General features: G+C 39.1%; 1 long non-coding RNA gene across 1 annotated transcript in view; it reads right to left on the bottom strand.

Annotated features, from left to right (window-relative positions):
- LOC132659320 (uncharacterized) overlaps positions 1 to 23,897 on the bottom strand; it is a 288,550-nt gene extending 264,653 nt beyond the window's left edge. The window contains exon 1 of the long non-coding RNA XR_009599620.1: positions 23,852 to 23,897. This is a non-coding gene — a long non-coding RNA (uncharacterized LOC132659320). The remainder of the gene's footprint in view (positions 1 to 23,851) is intronic.
- Positions 23,898 to 26,863: the final 2,966 nt, after the last annotated feature.

Here is a 26,863-nt window from a genome sequence, read left to right as displayed (position 1 = left end):
CACCCCAAAACCACCTTAAAGTACTTGACAGGAACCCCTGGAGACTGAAAGGACAGCAATTCATGCTTGAATCTTGCCAGAAAACCTCTTGGGGAAGCTGGATAAAGTGTTTTGTGTTGCACAGGAACATAATACAAAAATCATGATGTGGTTTTAGAATTTCAAAAGTTAAGGAAAGTGAGATTTTCAGGTGGGCAAAGATCATTTCACGGGAGGTGGCAGAACTGTGCTGTGCTGCACTTAGTTGTATCTGACTCTTTATAACCCATGGACTATAGCTTGCCAGGCTCCTCTGTCCATGGGGATTCTTCATGCAAGAATACTGGAGTGGGTTGTCTTGCCCTCCTCCAGGGAATCTTCCCAACCCAGGGATTGAAACCAGGTCTCCCATATTGCAGGCAGATTCTTTACCACCTGAGACACCAGGAAAGCACAAGAGTACTGGAGTGGGTAGCCTATTTCTTCTCCAGGCAATCTTCCCGACACAGGAAACAAACCAAGGTCTCCTGCATTGCAGGCGGATTCTTTACCACCTGAGCTACCAAGGAAGCCCTATAGTCACCTTATAAGACAGCAGTGCAGAGAGGGTCTGCCAGGGTGAGGTAACTCTGCAAGTCTTCCAGGAGGCACACTGCGCCTGCAAAGCAATGGTGCTGTGGGAGGTGCTCGCTGCAGTGTATGTGTTAGTGGTTCAATCATGTCTGACTCTTTTTTTAACCCCATGGACTGTAGCCCTTCAGACTCCTCTGTCCATGGAATTCTCCAGAAAAGAAGAGTGGGTAAACATTCCCTTCCCCAGGAGATCTTCCCAACCCACGGCTTGAACACAGGTCTTTCTGCATTACGGGTAGATTCTTTACCGTCTGAGCCACCAGGGAAGTCAGCTGAAATGGGCCCTCCCCAAAGAACAACACTTAAAATAGACCAGAATATGCCTCCCCACCCCCAAAACCATGCCACTTTGGAATAAAGATTATTTTAAGTTGAAAACATTTGAGATTCAACAGATAAGAAAACAAACAAAAACACCAACCAGCCTTTTCAGAGCTTGTACCATGTGACAAAAAGCAGCACCATCTGGGAAATTGAGCTACCATAAATTCCTCTTCAGGGCAGATCTACTCCCAGGAGGAGAACACAAATAAATCTACTAGAGTTTTATGGCCTTGAGGGAGACAGGAAGATCACTCCAACATGTATACCTGCATAGACAAACATTATCACAAACTCTGTAATTTCCTGTTTTATTCTCCTGAAAATTCATTTATCTTTCCAAAGGGTCATTTGTTTTCCCATAAGTGCCCTTTCTCCCCTCCCCATTATCTACTAAACCAGATCTATTTTAAACCCCAAGCTCTCGCCACTCTTAAAGCTACTCATCCCTTAGTTTCTCTAGTGAATGCACATTGCACATGTAGATAAATTCTATTTTCTTTTCTCCTGCTAATCCGTCTCTTGTCCATTTTGTTTGCAGGGTCCCAAACACTGAATTTTGGGCTTTCCTGGTGCCTCATTGCTAATGAATCCACCTGCAATGCAGGACACTCAGGTTCAATCCCTGGGTTAGGAAGATCCCCTGGAGAAGGAAATGGATACCCACTCCTGTATTCTTGCCTGGAGAATCCCATGGACAGAGGAGCCTGGTGGGCTACAGTCCACAGAGTTCCAAAAGACTCAGACATGACTGAGCAACTAAACAACAAGAATAAACACTGAATTTAGGAGGGTAGAGGAAAACTTTTTCTCCCTACATATCCCGAAGACTAAAGAAGCAGACCTTAGACATCTGCCACCAAGCCCCAGGTCACAAAGAGTTGGCCTTTCCTTCAAATCGTCCCTCATTTCATCCCTATGCCTGACTTCATGGGATGCAACTAGTGAGTGGATGAGAATGGAAAAAAGAAAGATGAAAATGGCAATACCTCTTCCTGTCCCTCTGCAAGTCTAAAGGAGCTCAGATCACACCTGAGGTAAGGGGGGTGGTTTGGTAGAGTTGGAAATGTAGTTATTGCAGTCATTTTGGAGCAAGACAAATGCAGATTCAATTTAGGATGTATTATGAAGATAAAGCTGATAAGTTTCACCAATGGACTGGATGTGGTGGGTGTGTAAGAAGCAGAGAACCCAGGCTGGCTCCTAAAGTTGAGGCCTGAGGAACTAAGTGATTAGAGATGATATTTCTGCTAAGATTGGAAGTGAAGAGAAGGATTGGATTTGGGGCAAAACGGAATCAAAATTTCCATTTGGATATCAATACTTTATGTCTATTATACAACCAAGTAGAGATGTTAATTCACTAGACAGATAACAGAATCTGGAATATAAGGTGAAGTGAAAGCTAGATGCATTAATTAGGAGACAATCAGCATTTGGTAATATTTAAATCTGTGACATGGGATGAAATTATCTAGAGACAATTATTTGTTGTTGTTTAGTCACTAAGTCAAGTCTGACTCTTTGCAACCACATGGACTGTAGCCTTCCAGGTTCCTCTGTCCATGGGACTTTGCAGGCAAGAATACTGGAGTGGGTTGTCATTTCCTTCTCCAGAGTACCCAACCCAGGGACAGAAACTGTGTTTCCTGCATTGGAAGGTGGAGTCTTTACCACTGAGTCACTAGGGAAGCCCAGAGATAATATGAATTTAGACAACTCTGAGTGTTCAGGAAGCAAGGCTGTCCAGAATGGGTCAGGATACATGAGGCTTTATGTAGAACACACATGGTTCAGGATACATGAGGCTTTATGCAGAACACACACAGGAGCCTATATAGCCATACAGTACCCAAGAGAAGGTGTGAGTGAGTCTCAGCATGGTTGCCTCTCTTGTTTACACAGAATACATGAGGCAATAAAAGATAATGACTAAGCTTTCAAGATGTCAAGTCAGACAGAACTGAGTACCAACTGAAGGTCTGCCACATGCAGGCCAGTTATATTAGGAAAGTGTTCAACCTTTCCAGGTCTGTTTTCCCACCAGCAAAATGAGCATCTTCTCATCCCTGGATCATAGAGTTATGAGAAATAAATGAAAACTGAATATAAAGCACTTAGCACAACGCTTGGCACTTCTAGTAAATGCTCAATAAGTGAGTCTTTGGTTATGATATGATGATGACTCTGGTACATTTCTTTAAATTTCCCTCAAATGCATTAGCCTTTTAAACTTGTTTCAGTAGAAGAGAACAATTAAAAATCTTAATAATGAAATGGGATAGGGAAAGGAAATTCACCTTAGCTTAAATATATTTTACAATAGCAAGGAATAAAACTAAATTAGAACAAGAGGAATAAAAATTTAATCACAGAGAGAAAGATTTGGTAAGAATAGCATAATCTCATACCACACAGTTTTGGCTACTTCTTTTGTGAAAGTGAGCTTCCCTGGTGGTTCAGATGGTAAACAATCTGCCTGCAATGAAGGAGATGTGGGTTTGATCCCTGGGTCAGGAAGATCCTCTGGAGAAGGGAATGGCAACCCACTCCAGTATTCTTTCCTGGGAAATCCATGTACAGAGGAGCCTGGCAGGCTACAGTCCATGGGACCACAAAAGAATCAGACACAACTTAGCAACTAAACAACAGAGACAGTGATGCCCAGCTGAAGTATTAATGTAAATTGGAATGAAATGCGAGAAACTATTTGCCATAGTCATATACCTAGCTTTCCCCACTTTGCCCTTCACTAGAAGAGGTGATCTAAAACTTTTACCTTCCAGAGAGGTGATCAGAAAGGATCTGGGCAAAGGTCAAGGCCAGGGGTGGGAATGGCAGGCAGCTCCTCTGGAAGCAAGAAGTCTAAATCGAGTCCCCACGCTCCTCAATTGTTAAGCCCAAACTCCCCACATCCAGTTGACAGCAAAGGTACCCAGTAATGGGCAAATTCGTGCAACTTGTGCTTCTGACTGGTCCCAGGCTATCTCATTCTGCTTCCCTGATGGCTCAGTTGGTAAAGAATCTGCCTGCAATGCAGTAGACCTTGGTTCAGTTCCTGGGTGGGGAAGATCCGCTGGAGAAGGGATAGGCTACCCACACCAGTATTCTTGGGCTTTCCTTGTGGCTCAGCTGGTAAAGAATCCAGCCGCAATACAGGAGACCTGGGTTCGATCCCTGGGTTGGGAAGATCACCCGGAGAAGGGAAAGGCTACCTACTCCTGTATTCTGGCCTGGAGAATTCCATGGACTGTATAGTCCATGGGGTCACAAAGAATTGGACACAGCTGAGTGACTTTCACTTTCTTTCTGTCTTATTTCAGATATATATCTTCGTCTTTGGGACTGATGTCAACATTCATACAACTTAGGTGCTGTTGTAGGAAGATACATGTATGACTTTCCAGCTCTGATTTAAGGATGGAATAGATACAGAACAGCTCTGCTCTGTGCTCTGTGAGGCTCCACTAAGGGACCAACTCACTCTGGGGAGGCTACTGCCTGCAGGGAATCAAGCAATTTCAGAGACTCTGAATGCCTTGTGTTCCCATTGCCAAGGGCTGCCTGCTTGGTCAAAATAGACCTTAGTACAAATAAATGAAGAAAGGTATATATTCTCCAGAGGGTCAGTGCATATAAAGTTTCAGTGGGAAAATACACCTTCCCAGGAGAGTGACCTGAATAGCTTGAGGCAACATGAACTCCATAGACTTAGACAACTCATTAGGGACAATGACAGTCAGAGATATAGCTAATTTCTAGGAATATTCTCTATGAGCCAGCACAGTCTTAGTTATTTCAGGTCTAAAATTCTCTTCTTCCTCATTGTTAAATTTTAATAACCTCATTTACTCCCTGGAGAGAGGTGGAATATATATGTGTGTGTGTGTGTGTATATATATATATACATATATATATATATAATATGTATATTATATAATATATTGATATATATGGAGATGTGGAGATGTATATATAGACATATATATATACATAAACATTGTACATATATATACATGTGTGTGTATATATATATATCTTCAAAGATCTTCCCATAAATTGGATGCAAGCTCACACCAGGTCTACTTGAGTTTGGATCTGTTGATATTAACCTTCAATGGCTAGACCACCTCTCTGGATATAATTTGCTCAAGGTAATAGCTGATTAACATTATGAAAAAATCAATGAAAAATAAAATAATAATACATATTATAATTTTAACATGCTATATTATAATTTATGCATGCTCAGTCATGTCCCACTTTTTGCGACCCTGTGGACTGTAGCCCATCAGGCTCCTCTGTCCGTGGGATTTCCCAAGCAAGAATACTGGAGTAAGTAGCCCTTCCGTTCTCCAGGGATCTTCCTGATCCAGGGATCGAGCCCAGGTCTCCTGCATTGCAGGAGGATTCCTTACCATCTGAGCCAATAGTAAATATAATATATAATTTTAAATTTAATTTAAAATGACAAAAATGAGTACTATAGGCTAAAATATGTATTTTATACCTGCATATATACATAGCATAGATATTAATATAAAGGGTAAAAATATATATTAATATTTTAATAGAGGTGATAGGTGGTGGGATGGTGATAGTTTGATTTTTTCCATATTCCAATATCTTAAAATATTATATAACTTAAGTAAATTGGAAAATAACTTTTTTTTGTTTGTTTAGAAACAGCCTAGAGGGGAGTAAAACTTGCAGAAGGGGTATGACTTTTTGCAGATACTTCAACATGCAGATATTCTCTGAGAATGAAGAGCTCATATGGAGCATGATTCAGTGCCTACTTGTCACTGAGGGTCAGTCTATGGTCACCAGGAAAGCAATGTCAGCTTTGGAAGCAATATCTCAGGTGACATTCCAAAGCAAACATTTCAATTTTTTTTGCAATGCTACCTTGTCAAATTTAAATGAAATCTGTCCTATGAATAGAAATATTCTATTAAAAAAATACAATCTCACATAAGTTAAAATATAAGGTTAGCTTCTCTGGCAGTGAGAGTGTGACAAGATAGTGAAAGAATTTCAACGTTTGGCCTAATCAGCAGTTTCCACAGAGCAGGGAACACTGTCTTCCTGCAACCTGGAGTGCTATCCAGCAATTACTCAAATTAGTGGAATCTTTGGCCACGAGAGGGAGCCCTAACCCAGTGAGACAAAATCTCAAACGCGCTAACAAAAAGGCACCAGAAGGCGAAATACAATCTTGATCTCACTTGCTCAGCTTTCTGTGGCGTCAGCATTCCATTTTAGAGTGAACCAGACTTTACTCTGGAGATGTTACATTCCCTCATGTCCAAAAACATGTTACAAGCTTCACTGGCTTGGAAGAAGCCCAAACACAAAGAAGGAAGTTACCTCTTCAGAAGCTTGCTGCCTCACATCTGAATGCCCCTCTGAGAAAGCTGCACCTCAGTGATTACAAATCTTCCGTAACAGGACAGAAAGGACTGGAGTGCTGCTAAGTGTAAGACAGAGGCCAATATCAACACTGAAGCTAAAATGTCAAGTACGGAACAGATGTTTGCCTAGATGTATCAGAGCTGATGCTAATTTGCCAAAGCAATTTAATAAATGAGAATTGTGTGCTGCTATTAGCTAAATATATCATTGTTGTTGTTCAATCACTCAGTCGTGTCTGACTCTTTGTGATCCCATGGACTGCAGCATGCCAGGCCTCCCTGTTCTTCATTATCTCCTGGACTTTGCTCAAATTCATACCCATTGAGTCAGTGATACTAATCTAACCATCTCATCCTCTGCCACCCTCTTTTTGCCCTCAATCTTTCCCAGCATCAGAGTCTTTCCCAATGAGTTAACTCTTCGCATCAGGTGGCCAAAATATTGGAGCTTCAACTTCAGCATCAGTCCTTCCAATGAATATTCAGGACTGATTTCCTTTAGGATTGACTGGTTTGATCTCTTTGCAGTCCAAGGGACTCTGAAGAGTCTTCTCCAGCACTACAGTTTGAAAGCATCAATTCTTCATAGACATTATATTATACTTAATATTTTTCCTGGTCTACTGGTAAGAATGGAAAAGAGGGGAAAGCCTATATAGTTTCAGGCTATAGTTATAAGAAACTAAGTCTAGGATTTGCCAAAGAATATTCTGTAAGCAAAAAAGATATTTCCTTCTCAGTTATAATTCTTATTAGTGTTTTTTAAGCTGTGAAATCCTCAGCTGTGTATTTTGAGAAAAATCAATCAACCCCTTGGAACCTCAGTTTACTCAACTGTATTTAATCTGTACTCTCAAGAATTCCTCTCAAGGGAATACCTAAATCTTTGGCACAGAACATTTGGGAGCTGTTATCTCTCTCTGCACACTTCCCAATTTAAAAAGGGAATAAAAAAAACTTTTCCTCATTGATCTCTGGTTTAAAATCTACCTGGCAAGTAAATTCTTACTTCTTCCTGACACTCTCTGGTTTCTTTTAATTATTATTTTTGAGTTAACCTATTTCTTCAAACTGCATTCTAGCCAGTAAATCTTTTTAAAGAGCCCAGTGATTCTTTTTTTTTTTTTTAATCATATGGAACAAAAATAAGATAATTTTTGTTCTTGACAAAAGATTGCTGCACCTGCCTAAAATTTTAAAAGAAGTATGCCCAGGGACCCCAGGAGTGTGCAGCAAACCATGCCATGACCCCGCTTCACCAGCCATCACACTGGCAGCCAGTAGGGCTGGGGGTCAGCCCTGCATACCAGTTGTACCCCTTGTAGTCAGCCTGTCACAGGAGAAGGGCTCATGAAGCCCACAAGGGGGACCCCTTACAGCATATAGCTCTGGTGACCAGCTCTGGAGTGTGCTGATGGGCCACAAGGACAACTGCTACATAAGGCCACTCTGCCAAGACTGAGCAACAAACTAGCCTACCAAATACCTAGAAATAAACACAGAGAATTTGGGGAAATGAGGAGAGAAAACAAAGGAACACGCCAAAACCCCAGAAGAACTAATTGAAGTGGAGATAAAGAGCTGAAGGTAATAACCATAAAAATGCTCAAAAAACTTGGGAGAAAACTGGATATGAAAACAGAGAGAAATTTCACAGAGACAGAAAATATAAAGAAGAAACAAGCAGAGTTGATGAATAATTGAAACATACATCAGAAGGAATCAAGAATGGATTAAATAATACAGAGAAGAGATACCAACCTGAAAGAAAGAAACATGGTAGTGACCTAAGCTAAACAGAAAAAAAAAAATTAAAAATGAGGACAGTTTAAGAGACCCCTGGGACAACATCAAATGTACTATCATTCCCATTATAGGAGCCCCAGAATGAAAAGAGAGAGAAAAGGAAAGGGAACTTATTTGAAGAAATAATGACTGAAAACTTCCCTAACCTGGGAAGTTCCAGGAAGCATGGAGTCCCAAAGAAGATTAACTCAAAGGGGTCCACACCATTATAATTGAGAGAGGGGTACAGGATGGAGGGGACAAATAAATGCCTATGGCAAACCCACAATGATGTATAGCAGAAACCTCACAACACTGTAATTATCCTCCAAGTGAATAAATGAAGAACTACAAAAAAAATCCTAAAATATTAACCAATGGGCCACTGAATAAATAAAAAAGGAAATATAAAAGTATCTGGAGACAAGTGAAAATGGAAATGCAATGATGTATGAGATGCAGCAAGACACCTTTAAAGAGGAGGTTTACATGAATACAAACCTACCTCAGGAAACAAATAAACAGTCTCCAATAAAAAAGTCTCAAATAAACAGTTTAACTCTATAACTAAAGTGAAATGAAATTTGCTCAGTCGTGTCTGACTCTTTGTGACCCCATGGACTATACAGTCCATGAAATTCTCTAGGCCAGAATACTGGAGCAGGTAGCCTTTCCATTCTCCACGGTATCTTCCCAACCCAGGGACCTAACCCAGGTCTCCCACATTGCAGGCAGATTCTTTACCACCTGAGCCACAAGGGAAGCCCAAAGAAACTAGGAAAAGAAGAACAAACAAACCCAAGATTAGTAGAAGTGAAGAGATAATAAATATCAGAGCAGAAATAGAGACGGGGGTGGGGGGTGGGGGGGAACACACAGAAAAGATCAATGCGAAACTGTAATCAGAAATCTTCCAGCAAACAAAAGCCCAGGTCAAGATGGCTTCACAGCTGAATTCTACCAAAAATTTAGAGAAGAGCTAACACCTATCCTACTCAAATTCTTCCAGAAAATTGCAGAGGAAGGTAAACTTCCAAATTCATTCTATGAGGCCATCATCACCCTAATACCACAACCTGACAAAGTTGCCACAAAACAAAAAAAAAAAAAAGAAAGAAAGAAAAAGAAAACTATAGGCCAATATCACTGATGAACATAGATGCAAAAATCCTTAACAAAATTCCAGCAATCAGAATCCAACAGCACATTAAAAAGATCATACACCATGACCAAGTGGGCTTTATCCCAGGGATGCAAGGATTCTTCAATACCCACAAATCAATCAATGTAATATACCACATTAACAAATTGAAAAATAAAAGCCATATGATTATCTCAATAGATGCAGAGAAAGCCTTTGACAAAATTCAACATCCATTTATGATAAAAAAAAAAAAAATTCTCCAGAAAGCAGGAATAGAAGGAACATACCTCAATATACTAAAAGCTATATATGATAAACCCACAACAAACATTTTCCTAAATGGTGAAAAATTGAAAGCATTTCCCCTAAACTCAGGAACAAGAAAAGGGTGCCCACTTTCACCACTACTATTCAACATAGTTTTGGAAGTTTGGGCCACTGCAATCAGAGCAGAAAAAGAAGTAAAAGGAATCCAAATTGGAAAAGAAGAAGTAAAACTCTCACTGTTTGCAGATGACATGATCCTCTACATAGAAAACCCTATAGACTCCACCAGAAAATTACTAGAGCTAATCAATGAATATAGTAAAGTTGCAGGATATAAAATCAACACACAGAAATCCCTTGCATTCCTATACACTGATAATGAGAAAATAGAAAGAGAAATTAAGGAAAAAATTCCATTCACCATTGCAACGAAAAGAATAAAATACTTAGGAATATATCTACCTAAAGAAACTAAAGACCTATATATAGAAAACTATAAAACACTGGTGAAAGAAATCAAAGAGGACACGAATAGATGGAGAAATATACAATGTTCATGGATCCGAAGAATCAATATAGTGAAAATGAGTATACTACCCAAAGCAATCTATAGATTCAATGCAATCCCTATCAAGCTACCAACGGTACTTTTCACAGAGCTAGAACAAATAATTTTACAATTTATATGGAAATACAAAAAACCTTGAATAGTCAAAGCAATCTTGAGAGAGAAGAATGGAACTGGAGGAATCAACCTGCCTGACTTCAGGCTCTACTACAAAGGTACAGTCATCAAGACAGTATGGTACTGGCGCAAAGACAGAAATATAGATCAATGGAACAAAATAGAAAGCCCAAACATAAATCCACGCACCTATGGAACCTTATCTTCGACAAAGGAGGCAATAATATACAATGGAGAAAAGATAATCCCTTTAACAAGAGGTGCTGGGAAAACTGGTCAACCATTTGTAAAAGAATGAAACTAGATCACTTTCTAATACCATACACAAAAATAAACTCAAAATGGATTAAAGATCTAAACGTAAGACCAGAAACTATAAAACTCCTAGAGGAGAACATAGGCAAAACACTCTCCGACATAAATCACAGCAGGATCCTCTATGATCCACCTCCCAAAATTCTGGAAATAAAAGCAAAAATAAACAAATGGGATCTAATTAAAATTAAAAGCTTCTGCACAACAAAGGAAACTATAAGCAAGGTGGAAAGACAGCCTTCTGAATGGGAGAAAATAATAGCAAATGAAGCAATTGACAAACAACTAATCTCAAAAATATACAAGTAACTCCTGCAGCTCAATTCCAGAAAAATAAATGACCCAATCGAAAAATGGGCCAAAGAACTAAATAGACATTTCTCCAAAGAAGACATACAGATGGCTAACAAACACATGAAAAGATGCTCAACATCACTCATTATCAGAGAAATGCAAATCAAAACCACAATGAGATACCATTTCACGCCAGTCAGAATGGCTGCAATCCAAAAGTCTACAAGCAATAAATGCTGGAGAGGGTGTGGAGAAAAGGGATCCCTCTTACACTGTTGGTGGGAATGCAAACTAGTACAGCCACTATGGAGAACAGTGTATAGATTCCTTAAAAAACTGCAAATAGAACTGCCTTATGACCCAGCAATCCCACTGCTGGGCATACACACCAAGGAAACCAGAACTGAAAGAGACACGTGTACCCCAATGTTCATCACAGCACTGTTTATAATAGCCAGGACATGGAAGCAACCTAGATGTCCATCAGCAGATGAATGGATAAGAAAACAGTGGTACATATACACAATGGAGTATTACTCAGCCATTAAAAAGAATACATTTGAATCAGTTCTAATGAGGTGGATGAAACTGGAGCCTATTATACAGAGGGAAGTAACCCAGTAAGAAAAACACCAATACAGTATATTAATGCATATATATGGAATTTAGAAAGATGGTAATGATAACCCTGTATGCGAGACAGCAAAAGAGACACAGATGTGTAGAGCAGTCTTTTGGACTCTGTGGGAGAGGGCGAGGGTGGGATGATTTGGGAGAATGGCATTGAAACATATATAATAACACATATGAAATGAATCTCCAGTCCAGTTTCGATGCATGATACTAGATGCTTGGGGCTGGTGCACTGGGACGACCCAGAGGGATGGATGGGGAGGGAGGAGGGAGGGATGTTCAGGATGGGGAACACGTGTATACCTGTGGTGGATTCATGTTGATGTATGGCAAAACCAATACAGTATTGTAAAGTAATTAACCTCCAATTAAAATAAATACATTTATATTTAAAAAATAAAATGTAAAAAAAAAAGAAAAGATCAATGCATTTAAGAATTGGTTCTTTGAAAAGAAAAAAACAGACAGACCTTTAGCCAGACTCATCAAGAAAGAAAAGCGAGCCCAAATAAAATCAAAAATGAAAGAGAAGAAGTCACAACCAACACCACAAAAATACAAAGGATCATAAGAGATTACTACAAACAATTATATGCCAACAAAATGGACAACCAGAAGAAATGGATAAATCCCATTTCATACAGTATCCTAAAAATAAATCAGGAAGAAGTAGAGAATATGAACAGACTGATTACAAGTAATGAAATTGGCTTGTAATCTTTATTAGATCTTAAGTCTGATAAGTTTATTATACTTTGCAGCTCCATCTATGTGAAAAAGCTTCAAATTCTCACTGCACAAGATCTAGGATTTGAGTGTCAATTTTCTTATCTGACAGAAAGTGGTTAATGACACCATCATGTATGCAATGTAAAATTACTTCACAAAGAAGTCTGCCAATGATAATCCATTAGATTCTTTTTAGCTCCAAATGTCTCTGATTCTAATAATGAGTAAGATGTCTACCACCTAGTAAAGAGCCCTGCTGAAAGGTAGTTAGGAAGGAATATGGAGGAAAGGTTTTCCTTTTGTCTTTTTCTTTTCATCCACTGAGAGGGAGATGAAGTCAACAGCTGTTGAAACAAACAAGCTCACTTAGTGAGTTGAATAATATCAAACCATTGCTCAAATGAAAAGAGCAGCTGGCTTTTTACCAAGACATCATTGTCATACACACCCTCACATTTGGGATCATTAGAAATTTACATGGGGTGAATAGCACTGGAAGACTATATTTACTTTTCCATAAATCATCAGAAAAATGCTAGCATACTCTCAGTGAGATATGAGCAAAAAAAGGAAACACACACTCACCCAAGCAGATGTGTATTTTTCATGTGAATGTGAGGGAAACTGCTAGAGATAAATTTAAGCTTTCCAGAGACAAAGAAGTGGCAGGCATTCAAAGGAAGATAGATGCTGAGAGGAAAATGGGCAAGTGTAGCAGAGAAAAATATGATCGATTTAAAAGCATAAATTACTTCAAATGTTTTAGATAGAACTAATTATTCCTAGGCCTGTTAATAAGTCCGACCTCAGGATGAGAGCATTTCAGACCTAAGAGTGTCTAAGCACGCACTTCCAAATTTTATTGTTTACTTTTGTCTGATTAACACTCCAATATAGAAAAATGTATAAAGTGTAAATAATAAGAAAAAATCCATAATTCATATTCTAGTAAAAGTTAACTTGTAAATCCTTTTAGTATCTCTTCCATATATTTCAACATAGAGGATATCAAATAGTACCTAAAGTTTTGAATTCTATCTTTGTTATTTAATATTATTTTATAAATTTTTCAATGTCATTTGAAATACTTTATAAACATTGGTAATGAATGTAAAATGTTCCCATCTATGAATGTTCACAATTACTAACCACTCCTCAGTAATGGGAATTTTATTTTGGATTATCTTGTAACTGTAAAGTTGCAAAGTAATAAACACTTTCTCTCTTATATTATAAAATTAATAATGTCATTGTGGAAATATGGAGAATAAAGAAAATTATAGCCAATTAAAAACAAATTTTATCTCCATTTCTTTCCTTACTAAGGCAATTACTTGTAACACTTTTTTTCTAGGTACCAGAAATCTTCTGTCACCTTTGGCCTTTTTCCAGATCCATCTTCCCTATGCTCCATCCCATCAGTTCTCTTGGACAAAACTGTATCTTAAATTCAATAAATCACATTTCAAGTTCTTTGAAAACCCCTAAAGGAGATACTTTCTGGTGTTATGTTCAACAGATTTCTGGTGTTGCCTTACAAATTTAGATACAAAACAGGTTGCCAATTTCCTTCATCTGTTGAGCTGGCCTCATATCACCTATTCAATGATAGTTGATTTCCTTTCTATTTTACCCAAATATTTGTGAGGGACCCCTAATGAATATCAGACTTCTGTTGGCTTAAGATGAAACATGTATATAGTAGCCTGTTCCATGAAGGACACTGCTCACATTCTGATTGTTATTATTTTATTGTAGAGCTCTTTGTTACCAGGTTTCTTGGGTCAGATGCTCCCCACGATGACGTTGAGATGAGGATTCCAGTGGAAGTGATTTATTAAGAAAGTGATTTCAGAGGAAATCAGGAAAGGGATGGAGGAAGAAGAAGAGCAAAGGGGGAACCAAGCAAGGCTGTGATTTCAGGCAAAGTCTAGCTTCAGCCTCATCCAACTGGAGTCCAGGGGCCAGACTTTCATACAGTACAGTTCAGTTGCTCAGTCATGTCCAACTCTTTGCAACCCCATGGACTGCAGCACACCAGGCTTCTTTGTCCATCACCAACTCCCAGAGCTTGCTCAAACTCATGTCCATTGAGTTGGTGATCCTCTCCATCCAACCATCTCATCCTCTAGCATCCGCTTCTCCTGTCGTCAATCTTTGCCAACATCAGGGTCTTCTCCAATAAGTCAGGTCTTTGCATCAGGTGGCCAAAGTACTGGAGTTTCAGCTTCAACATCAGACCTTCCAATGAATATTTAGGATTGATTTCCTTTAGGATGGACTAGTTGGATCTCCTTGCAGTCCAAGGGACTCTCAAGAGTCTTCTCTAACACCACAGTTCAAAAGCATCAGTTCTTTGGCACTCAGTTTTCTTTATAGTCCAGCTCTCACATCCCTACATGACTACTGGAAAAACCATAGATTTGACTAGATGGACCTTTGTTGGCAAAGTAATATCTCTGCTTTTTAATATGCTGTTTAAGTTGGTCATAGCTTTTCTTCCAACAAGCAAGCTGGAAGTCACCATATGCAGTGATTTTGGAGCCCCCCAAAATAAAGTCTGTCACTGTTTCCATTGTTTCCCCATTTATTTTCCATGAAATGATGGGACAGTTGCCATGATCTTAGTTTTTTTTTAATGTTGAGTTTTAAACAAACTTTTTTACTCTCCTCTTTCACTTTCATCAAGAGTTTCTTTAGTTCTTCTTCGCTTCCTGCCATAACGGTGGTGTCATCTGTGTATCTGAGGTTATTGATATTTCTCCCACAATCTTGATTCCAGCTTGTCCTTCTGATCACCCTGCCCATCAGAAGAAGACCCAGTTTTTCCCACAGTCAGTCTCTCCCATCAGGAAATTTCCATAAGCCTCTTATCTTTATTCTTCAGAAGGCAGACAGAATGAAAACCACAACCACAGAAAACTAATCAAACTGATCACATGGACCACAGCCTTGTATAACTCAATGAAATTATAAGCCATGCTGTGTAGGGCCCTCCAAGACACACGGGTCATGGTGGAGAGTTCTGACAAAACGTGGTCCACTGGAGAAGGGCATCGCAAACCATTTCAGTATTCTTGCCTTGAGAATTGCATCAACAGTATTAAGACTTTCAGATGTTTGAAACTAAACATCAGCCATTGCTGAACAGCTGCTCTGAGGACCTTAACCTCCCTGATGACAACTCCTATACCCTCTGCAGAGGGTACCAAAGGGTCTCAGATGCAGGTCTTCAGAAGCAAAATACAAGGCAGCTGGCAGAGGATTCACAAAAAGAGCAAAGGGGCTCCAGGACATCCGCTGGACCATCAACAATATTCACTGTTCTCATGAACTGAATGTTTGTTTCCCAGCTTTCATTTGCTGAGAAATGAAATACCTCAATGTGATGGTATTAGGAGGTGAGGCCTTTGGGAGGTAATTAAGTCATGGGGGGTGACCTCCATGAAATGGGATTAATACCTTTATGAGAAGAAAGATGTTTCTCTCCACCATGTAAGGATAAAATGACTGTCTATGATTCAGGAAGTAGGCTCTCACCAGACACTGAATCCATTGGAACCCTGATCTTAGACTTGACAAATCAATTGATAAATCAGTTTCTGTTGGTTAAGCCACCCAGGCTACAATACCTTCTTATAGCATTTGTTACTGATTAATCTGCTTGCCAATGCAGGGAATACAGGAGATGCAGTTTCGATCCCTAGGTGGGGAAAGCCCTCTGGAGGAGGGCATGGTAACCCAGTCCAGTATTCCTGCCTGGAGAATCCCTTGGACAGAGAAGCCTGGCAGGCTACAGCCCATAAGGTTGCAAAGAGTTGGACACAACTGACAGCATGCATGCATGCACACAAGACAACTATACATGTCAAAATCCTCACTAAACTGTAGACCTGGGCTTTGCGATTTTATCCATCTCCTATCTAGCAGAGAATTCCATTATTAATGGTATGGCATGTTGAATTTAATCCATAAAAGCTTTCACAAAATAATTTGTTTTCAACTATTTGACAGTTAAGCTAGTTTTGATTCAGAATTCAAAACAGTTCAATATTTTTAAGACACAGGTCTTTTTGTGGATGACTTTAGGCAGAAAGAAAGTGTAAAATTTTGGAAACTGTACAACAGAACAGGAAAGACCAGAGATCTCTTCAAGAAAATTAGAGATACCAAGGGAACATTTCATGCAAAGATGGGCTCGATAAAGGACAGAAATGGTATGGACCTAACAGAAGCAGAAGATATTAAGAAGAGGTGGCAAGAATACACAGAAGAACTGTACAAAAAAGATCTTCACAACTAAGATAATCACGATGGTATGATCACTCACCTAGAGCCAGACATCCTGGAATGTGAAGTCAAGCAGGCCTTAGAAAGCATCACTACGAACAAAGCTAGTGGAGGTGATGGAATTCCAGTTGAGCTATTTCAAATCCTGAAAGACGATGCTGTGAAAGTGCTGCACTCAATATGCCAGCAAATTTGGAAAACTCAGCAGTGGCCACAGGACTGGAAAAAGTCAGTTTTTATTCCAATCCCAAAGAAAGGCAATGCCAAAGTATGCTTAAACTTCTGTACAACTGCACTCATCTCACATGCTAGTAAAGTAATGCTCAAAATTCTCCAAACCAGGCTTCAGCAATACGTGAATCATGAACTTCCAGATATTAAAGCTGGTTTTAGAAAAGGCAGAGGAACTAGAGATCAAATTGCCAACATCCGCTGGATCATGGAAAAAGCAAGAGAGTTCCAGAAAAACATCTATTTCTGCTTTATTGACTATGCCAAAGCCTTTGACTGTGTGGATCACAAGAAACTGTGGAAAATTCTGAGAGAGATGGGAATACCAGACCACCTGACCTGCCTCTTGAGAAACCTATATGCAGGTGAGGAAGCAACAGTTGGAACTGGACATGGAACAACAGACTGGTTCCAAATAGGAAAAGGAGTACGTCAAGGCTGTATATTGACACCTTGCTTATTTAACTTCTATGCAGAGTACATCATGAGAAACGCTGGACTGGAAGAAGTGCAAGCTGGAATCAAGACTGCCAGGAGAAATATCAATAACCTCAGATATGCAGATGACACCACCCTTATGGTAGAAAGTGAAGAGGAACTAAAAAGCCTCTTGATGAGAGTGAAAGAGGAGAGTGAAAAAGTTGGCTTAAAGAGCAACATTCAGAAAACGAAGATCATGACATCTGGTCCCATCACTTCATGGGAAATAGATGGGGAAACAGTGGAAACAATGTCAGACTATTTTTTTTGGACTCCAAAATCACTGCAGATCGTGACTGCAGCCATGAAATTAAAAGACGCTTACTCTTTGGAATAAAAGTTATGACCTGTTGGATAGCATATTCAAAAGCAGAAACATTACTTTGCCGACTAAGGTCCGTCTAGTCAAGGCTATGGTTTTTCCAGTGGTCATGTGTCTATGCAAGAGTTGGACTGTGAAGAAAGCCTAGAGCCAAAGAATTGATGCTTTTGAACTGTGGTGTTGGAGAAGACTCTTGAGAGTCCCTTGGACTGCAAGGAGATCCAATCAGTCCATTCTAAAGGAGATCATTCCTGGGTGTTCTTTGGAAGGAATGATGCTAAAGCTGGAACTCCAATGCTTTGGCCACCTCATGCAAAGAGTTGACTCAATGGAAAAGTCTCTGATGCTAGGAGAGATTGGCGGCAGGAGGAAAAGAGGGCGACAGAGGATGAGATGGCTGGATGGCATCACTGACTCGATGGACGTGAATTTGAGTGAACTCTGGGAGATGGTGATGGACAGGGAGGCCTGGAGTGCTGTGACTCATGGGGTTGCAAAGAGTCAGACACGACTGAGTGACTGAACTGAACTGAACTGAATTGAAGTAAGACAAGTAGTTAGCACTGAGGTTAATGCATGAAGTCTAATGTTATCTATATGTAAAGGCAATAATCAGTGTTAAATTGTATTGGGAAAAAAAATGAATTCTAAAAAAGTTAGTCATTAGCCAGATTAACCATGGAGTTAATTTTACAAATTGTTGGGACTGGGAATTACTACCTTGCAGTTCCTTCTCATTTTAACAGATGGAAAACAAGTCTGAACTTCCACGTGAGGATCTGGAGTGTAAACTGCATCAACAAAGGCATCAGTGGAGGTCTAAAAATTCCCATTGGATAGGCTTTTCAGTTACAGCTTAATTGGAAACACTTCTGATCAAAATGAGGCATGAGAATAAAGAGAGGTTATCCCAGGAGGCAGAGATGATATGATTTACCCATCAAAACTCAGGCAAAAAAGTAGCAAATTGTTGCACTTTCCCTCAGTGTCTTGCAATATAGGAACAGAAGCATAAACACCTGCTATGTCTGAGTCCAGATAGCACAATAGGAGAGAAACCACATATGGTTTTTAAAAGCAATTTCTTTTTGGCCTAATTACCATTTCCACTGATAATGTGACTGTTTTTTAAGCATACAAAAACCAGCCTCGCAAAACAGGTAAAACTATTCAATGTGGAGATAAAAAGAGACTAGAATAGTTCTTTTCAGACTTCCTGAATTGCAAGAGAATAAAAAACTACTTGTCTATAAGCTCAAGCAGAAACATTAGGGGAAGAAAAGTAATATCATGCCTCTACTCCATCCCTGTTTTTCAGTTTTTCTTGGTAGCTCAACTAGAATGTTCAAGTTCCATCAAGAAATCTAACACTGGATAAGAAGTTCATGCAACAACAATTTACATATAATTATTTTGTTTCACCATCTGTTACACATCATGCACTACTACCAAAATAGCTTCAATGTAGTACAATGGCTATTCATGTAAGGCACCCCAATTAACCCCATGGTGTTCCTTTGATGTTCAGAATACCTATAAAACGCTCCCCCTTGGCATCAACACTGAAATAACATTTTTTAAAAGATCAAATTGTATGCAGTGTATTTACAGTTAATATACTAAAGTTTTTAGATGCACCCATTTCATGCCCATTAAGCACTGTTTTTCTCTAATATGTGCTCACATGCTTGATTCTTTTTTTCTTTCTTTCCTTACACAACACTAGGCAAATAAATGTGAGCAAATAAACCAGCTAAAGATAACTATAAATTTGAGAAGAACTTTGTGATATGTGTTTGGACAACATAGTTCAGGGGAGGGTGAGTTGAATGTTCACGAAAGACAGGCAGATTGAGAGACTCAGTGAAAGGATGTGAAGTCTAAGTGATGTCTTATCCTACCATTGGAGGGATTGTGGCACCCTACATATAATTAGCTTTCTTTTCACCCAGCAGAAAGGAGTCAGGCTTCAACAGAAAGCACTGGCACAGAGATGTCTCCCTTATAGTAGTGGCTGCTGCTGCTGCTAAGTCATTTCAGTTGTGTCCGACTCTGTGTGACCCCACAGACGGCAGCCCACCAGGCTCCTCTGTCCCTGGGATTCTCCAGGCAAGAACACTGGAGTGGGTTGCCATTTCCTTCTGCAATGCATGAAAGTTAAAAGTGAAAGTGCAGTTGCTCAGTCGTGTCTGACTCTTAGTGACCCCATGGACTGCAGCCCACCAGGCTCCTCTGTCCATGGGATTCTCCAGGCAAGAGTACTGGAGTGGGGTGCCATTGCCTTCTCCGCCCTTATGGTAGGCAAGTGGCCAAAGAACGAGACAGCAGCATCAGAGCCCAGGGATGAGCATTGACAAGAAAGTGGCCATTCCAGGGAAGGGCGTGGCTTTCAAATATCTGAGGGCACAACTGGGAGAATGGCAACATGGGTCTCCTACAAGGCACTGGATTTCCTGGTCCCCCAAAATAAAGCAGCAAGTGGCAACTGGAGGATTTTGTGCATGTGTAGCAAAAAGAGTATCTGGAGTACAAACAGCCAAGAGGCTTTATCCAAGTGCCTTGGCAGGAACCTGCAAGAACAGACTTGCAAAGTCCCTTTTTTGCACGATCTGTATGCTTCCAATAATCAGAAATGGGTCTCCAGGAGATGACAAAGAAAATTAGTGTGAAAATCAAGAAAGAGAAATATCCGGCAGGACAATTTTAATACATATCCAATAAAATAAAACTGCTAGAGAAAAAGAAGGAAATGTGTAATGAGAAAGTATATAAGGAGATTAAGAGCAACACCAAAAAATTATGAAAAGAGAATATAGAACTCTATTGGAATATATTTGAAAACCTGGAGTAAATGAATGAATTCCTAAAAAGTACCTATTGTTAAGTTATGTGGGAAACTTGGATGGACCAAACCCAACAGAAGAGAGTTGAAAGGTGATTAAAGACATATTATTGGAAAAGGCTCCCCCCAAATATAAAATATTTAGGAATAAATTTAACATAAAAGCCACAAGACATATTTATGATTATCAACCTTGTCTTTATTTAAAAGCACCTTGGGGAGCTTTAAAATATCCTGATGTTCTCAGACAAATCATAATTTCTAGTGTGAACCCTATGCAACCACATTTTTTAAAGCTTGTAAATAATTCTAGTGTATTGAGTTTAAGAGTCACTGGTCTATATGAAGAAAACTATTAACTTGTATTAAAAGATATAAGACAAAATCTGAAAGGAACACACAATCTTCTTGATGAGGAAGCTTAATTTCAGAGCATTGTTTATTCTCTTGAATTAATATATACATTTAATGAAACTCCAATCAGAAACTCAACAGCTCTTTCCAACTGGAGAAACTAAATTTAGATTTATATTAGAAATGATAACCCTTACCAAGGAAGAGTCAAGAAAAAGACCATAATGATTGTGTGTGTGTGTATGTGTGTTAGTTGCTTAGTCATGTCCAACTCTTTGCAACCCCATAGACTGTAGCCCACCAGGCCCCTCCGTCCATGGGATTCTCCAGGCAAGAACACTGGAGTAGGTGGCCATTTCCTTTTTCAAAAGGAACTATAGAAAGAAAGTGAAGTCACTCAGTCGTGTCCGATTCTTTGCGACCCCATGGACTGTAGCCTACTAGGCTCCTCCATCCATAGAATTTTCCAGGCAAGAGTACTGGAGTGGGTTGCCATTCTGAATATTTATGAAATATTATGAATAATTAATTTATGATTTCATTTATATAAGAGGACAAACAGATCAGTGGCACAGAAAAGAGAATCCAGAAACAGCATCCAATACATATGAAAAGCACCAGAAGATCTATGTGGTAAATTCAATTACATGAGAAAATGATGGATTATTTAATAGACTGTACTGATACAACTGGGAAAGTCCTCTATCTTTTAATGTTTACCAGTAAACTCAAATTTATTTATCATTGTAAATATGCAGAAAATAATAAAGGTATACATTCATATGTAGGCTTTCTAGGGAACTTCATGCTAAAAACGGGCAGGGTGGGACCTCCTTAACCAGGACTGCTTCTCTTCTCTATTTTTCTCTAACAATCATCTCAGTTCTCCCCCTTCTCCTTCATTCTTTTCAGGCACATAAAACTGGGTTTTCAACAGTATCCTGTTCCATTCAATTATTTAAAAATTCTTATCATTTCCATGTGCTTTGCTACCAGAGACTTTATGCACATAGTAAAAGGTAAATAGAGCCTAGACTGGTCATTCATATGTAGCACCTTTCCATATATCCTCTCCACACTCTGAAGCATCACGGAGTGAAGACCACTTTGAGTCTAGAATCTATCAGATGACTCTAGCTTCATCATGACTAGAAGGAAAAATAGTTACTTTGCCTTTCATTTTTCCTACTTACAGAAATAGATTTTCTCTTTGATTTTTCAATTGAAAGAAAAGCATTTGGCATCTTAAGCTGTTAAATTGGTATAGAAATTAATCTGCCTAAATTAGGAAGTCTCTACAGCAAATTGGCTTCAGTATATTGGCTAACCCAGCAGAACAGACTATGGGAAATTACACTGACCTTAATTACACAGTGAATTCATACTGGATACCCATACATGCTTTGGGTCTAATTTCTTCTCATATCTAAACAACATAAACATTTTATAATAGTTTAAATGTAGATGATCAGAATTACTTTATTACAGAAAGGTTTTCTTTATCAAACGTACCAGAATTTATATACTCAAAGAAGTGGAGCCTCTCCAAAATATCCCATGACACTGTCATTGCTGTTACTGAAAATAGGTTTGCTTTTCTTTTCTCATAAATTAATTCATATCTTGTCAAAAATTCTTTGACTCTAAGTGATCCTTTGAAACTAAATGTGCAATCTGATTCCAGCCAAAATCATAATGAGTAAAATCCACCTTTTCATAATAATACATGAAGTATTGAATATGCATAGTTGTATAGAAAAAGCTTTGGGAAACTCCACAAATAGTTCTCTTTGCGTGCACCCACATGTACTCATAACAAGGTAATAAGTTCTAGTTTTTTAGGTGTTCTAAATTTATTTTCAACATAATTCTAAATATTTAGTGTTTCTAGTCATTTTTTTGATGGATTATACTTGCTATTTTATGGTCAAATTACCATTCAAATGCTGCAGAGACACATAAATATCTTATTTATTCTTTTAGACCCATATGGTCATTTCACTGAACGCAACTCAATCTGCTCAACAATTCTCCAAGAATCTTACTATCTGAGACAAAAAGGTATTTTTTATGTCACAAATAATCCTGGGGCTAAATGACCCTCCTCAACCCTTTGTCAACACTGTCTAGCATTGCTTTTGAGATCTGATTCTGGATGCCACTTCGAGGTGTTCTTTTCTGTAAAATGAAATGTTTTCACTTGGAGTAGCACTTGTCTAAGGGATAAAATCAAGTGTTGTGTTTCATTATAACAGGTCCTAATCAGCTGAAGTTGATTAACAACAAGGGGCTTTGCTGCTGCTGCTGCTGCTGCTGCTGCTAAGTCGCTTCAGTCATGTCTGACTCTGTGCGACCCCATAGATGGCAGCCCACCAGGCTCCCCCATCCCTGGGATTCTCCAGGCAAGAACACTGGAGTGGGTTGCCATTTCCTTCTCCAATGAATGAAAGTGAAAAGCGAAAGTGAAGTCGCTCAGTCATGTCCAACTCTTAGCGACCCCATGGACTGCAGCCTACCAGGCTCCTCTGTCCATGGGATTCTCCAGGCAAGAGTACTGGAGTGGGGTGCCATTGCCTTCTCCGAGGGGCTTTGAGTGACCCTCAAACAGCTTGCCATAGGAGTATCACCTGGGAATTTGTTCGAAATGCACATTCTCAAGCCCTAGCTCAGACCTGCTGAATCAGAAACTCTGGGGTGGCACCCAGAAGTCTGTTTAAAATAAGCCCTTCAGGTGTTTCTGACCACATACTCAAATTTAACAACCATTTATCTGAGGAATAAACGCCTGTCACATTGACCCTTCCAATCCTTCTTCAGCTAAAGTTAATCTTAAGGAAACCCCACATTTGTAGGTAGAAAATTGGAAGAAGACACAAAGAATGCAGTTGGAATTTTAGGCTCATAGAGGGAGCTGAGTCTTTTATTAAAACTACAAACACATAGATCTTAAAAGTTCTCATCAAAAGAAAAAATTTCTGTGACTTTGTACGGTGAAAGATGCTAATTAGAATTATTGTGGTGATAATTTTGCCATATATACAAATATTGAATCATGTTATACACAACATACCTACTTCTTATCTCATGTTTATTTTCCTACCTTCTCTTATCCTGGCTATATGAGTCCACATACCTCTCTGACTCTTCTGGTTGCCTTCCACAAGGTTACATACAGGTCCTGAAAAGAAAAAACAATCATCTCTAACTTTCCATTTTTTATTTGCATTTCAGTTTATCTCTCCATAGAAAACCAACTATCGATGCAAAAAACACAGTTTCTAGGGAATCTTGCATCATTCAAAGAGCTCTCCATCAAAACCTATTTCTCTTTGCACCTTTTCACTAAAAGTGGGACTTTGTGATATCTCACATTTTCTGTGACTACTGTAGTCTTTAAACATCCGGTGAAACAGTCCCTTAACTGTTAGCTCCTTCTAGCAGCAGGAGGCTGGAGAAGGTGATGGCACCCCACTCCAGTACTCTTGCCTGGAAAATGCCATGGACGGAGGAGCCTGGTAGGCTGCAGTCCATGAGGTCACTAAGAGTAGGACATGACTGAGCGACTTCACTTTCACTTTTTACTTTCATGCTTTGGAGAAGGAAATGGCAACCCACTCCAGTGTTCTTGCCTGGAGAATCCCATGGATGGAGGAGCCTGGTAGGCTGCAGTCCATGAGGATGCACAGAGTCGGACACGACTGAAGCGACTTAGCAGCAGCAGCAGGAGGCAAAGCTTGATTGGTGGAAAAATGGGCATGGAAGTAAGAAAAGTGTGGATTCTGAATGGGATGCTGAGAATAAAAGAATAATGAATTTTTCTAATCTTTTCTTTGTGCTGCTGCTAAGTCGCTTCAGTCGTGTCCAACTCTGTGCGACCCCATAGACAGCAGCCCACCAGGCTCCCCTGTCTAGGATTCTCCAGGCAAGAACACTGGAGTGGGTTGCCATTTCCTTCTCCAATGTATGAAAGTGAAAAGTGAAAGTGAAGTCACTTCATGTCCAACTCTTAGCGACCCCATGGACTGCAGCCTACCAGGCTCCTCCGTCCATGGGATTTTCCAGGCAAGAGTACTGGAGTGGGTTGCCATTTGTTTGTGCAAATCCTGTGGGCACATAATAAATGTAAATTTTAATAGCTCTTTGGAGTAGTTAGTCTTCATCTTGACTAGAATGTCAGAATCATTTGGAGAATTTTTTTTAATTTCTAGGCACAGTACCCACGTATCAGCAACTCTTAAATTTCCCAGGTGGTTCCAACAAGTAGTGAAGGTTGAGAACCACTGTTTCCAATTTCCTAGTTAAGGACTGTTAACAATTGGGTATCTTTGTTTCTCAATATTCTTGATTTTATAGTCAACTCCTAAAGGTCAGAACACAATTGGATCAAGAACCACACACAATGGGAAACAGAGATCCCTCAATAGCTCTAGAATCAAAATAAGACAATGATTACAAGAGCAATAAGCTTTGATGCTGTCTATTTTCCTTTGTTTACAATGCTTTTCTTTGTTCTATCCGGGATCCCTATGCTGCCTTAGTGACAAAGTACCCACTACTGTTGAAGAAAATTAGGGAACAAATCTGCTAATATTGAAGCTTCAGTGACCCAAAAGGAGATTGTTCTTCTCTTTGGTGGACGTTTGCATTTCTGAAAGTTATCTGAAGAGGAAAACATCCAACTCAATGAGCTAAAATGCTAATGACCATAATTCAGGCTAAAGAGATTTCTTTTATCCAAGAGATATTCCCATGATACTCTGTGTGCTGGCTCTGGGAAAGATAGTTTGCAGATTTCCAGACCCAGCATCTCATGAAAAGACATAAAGTAAGGGCTTGGAGCTGATTGATGATACATTAAAAACTGACAAATACAGACATGATGCAAAAGAATATGTAGCTTATGGCTGGGGACAGAATAGACATTCAACAAACATCCTCGCTTTCATTAATGTTTCATTAATGTCCTTTCATTAATGTCCTTTCCCAATTACTGGCTTTTTAGAATCCTTGAAAACATTTTACGTATTTTTCAACTATTCAGGAAACTTAAAGCAATGTCTGATTCAGAGGATAAATACTGACTTTAATTTTTGGAATTAGAAGTAGTTTTGTGTATGTCAAGTCTTCTCTAGTGGCTCAGAGGGTAAATAATCTACCTACAATGCATGAGACCCAAGTTCAGTCCCTGGGTCAGGAAGATCCCCTGGAGAAGGAAATGGCAACCCACTCTAGTATGCTTGCCTGAAGAATCCTATGGACAGAGGAGCCTGGTGGGCTACAATCCATGGGGTCCCAAAGAGTCAGACATGACTGAGCAACTAACACTTCCACTTTGTATATGAGATGGGAATCTCTTCAATTTTTGAGCAACATTGATGCACATCGGTTAGAATCCTTGCTAAATCACCCCTTCCACTACTTATGGCACTAAAATTCACTGTCTTTGTTAGTTTGAGGACATTTCTAACCCATAAATACTAATAGCTAAGTGTGGCTTTCACATATTTGTATCTATAACTTAAAGACAATTTGCAATGCCATACTAAATAAATTGGAAGTAAAAAATTCAAAGCTCAGTAACTTTTCATACATGTTCATCATTTTGATTATCAACTTCCTTTTAAAGAGTGTCTGAATAGAAAAGTTACTAAGTACAATGGGATAAAAAGAGATCTTTCACAATTTGCCAAGTTATGCACCACTTATTTTTCAATAAGCATCTTGTTTTATTTTAAATAAGAAGAAAGGCAAGAAGCTTCTTCATGCATGCTGTTTCTAATCACTGTTTAAAGACAGACATGAAGAGATGATTATAGAATCACTGCAAAAACGCTATTCACTGAGGTCACTTCCTCCAGGGGTAAGGTCCAACCTTGTGGTCAATTACGGTGGGTCAGTAGATCAAGATGGGGGTGTGGCTGGCAATTTAAGTATGAAATTAGATTTCCAGTGTAATCAGTCATCTAATTGCACAGCCAAATGTATTCTGCATTTGCACATTTAATTAATTATGTCTTAATTGAAAGCATTCTACTCATAATGATTTGTTCTAATTTTTTTTTAAATCAAATTACCAAGGGAAAAATTTAGTTTGGGAATTCATTTATAGAAGAGTTTATATATGCATATATTGTAAAAATAATGA

The sequence above is a fragment of the Ovis aries genome, chromosome 2, assembly GCF_016772045.2.
Source record: "Ovis aries strain OAR_USU_Benz2616 breed Rambouillet chromosome 2, ARS-UI_Ramb_v3.0, whole genome shotgun sequence".
Taxonomy (NCBI): domain Eukaryota; kingdom Metazoa; phylum Chordata; class Mammalia; order Artiodactyla; family Bovidae; genus Ovis; species Ovis aries.
This window is presented reverse-complemented; position numbering and strand designations above follow the sequence as displayed.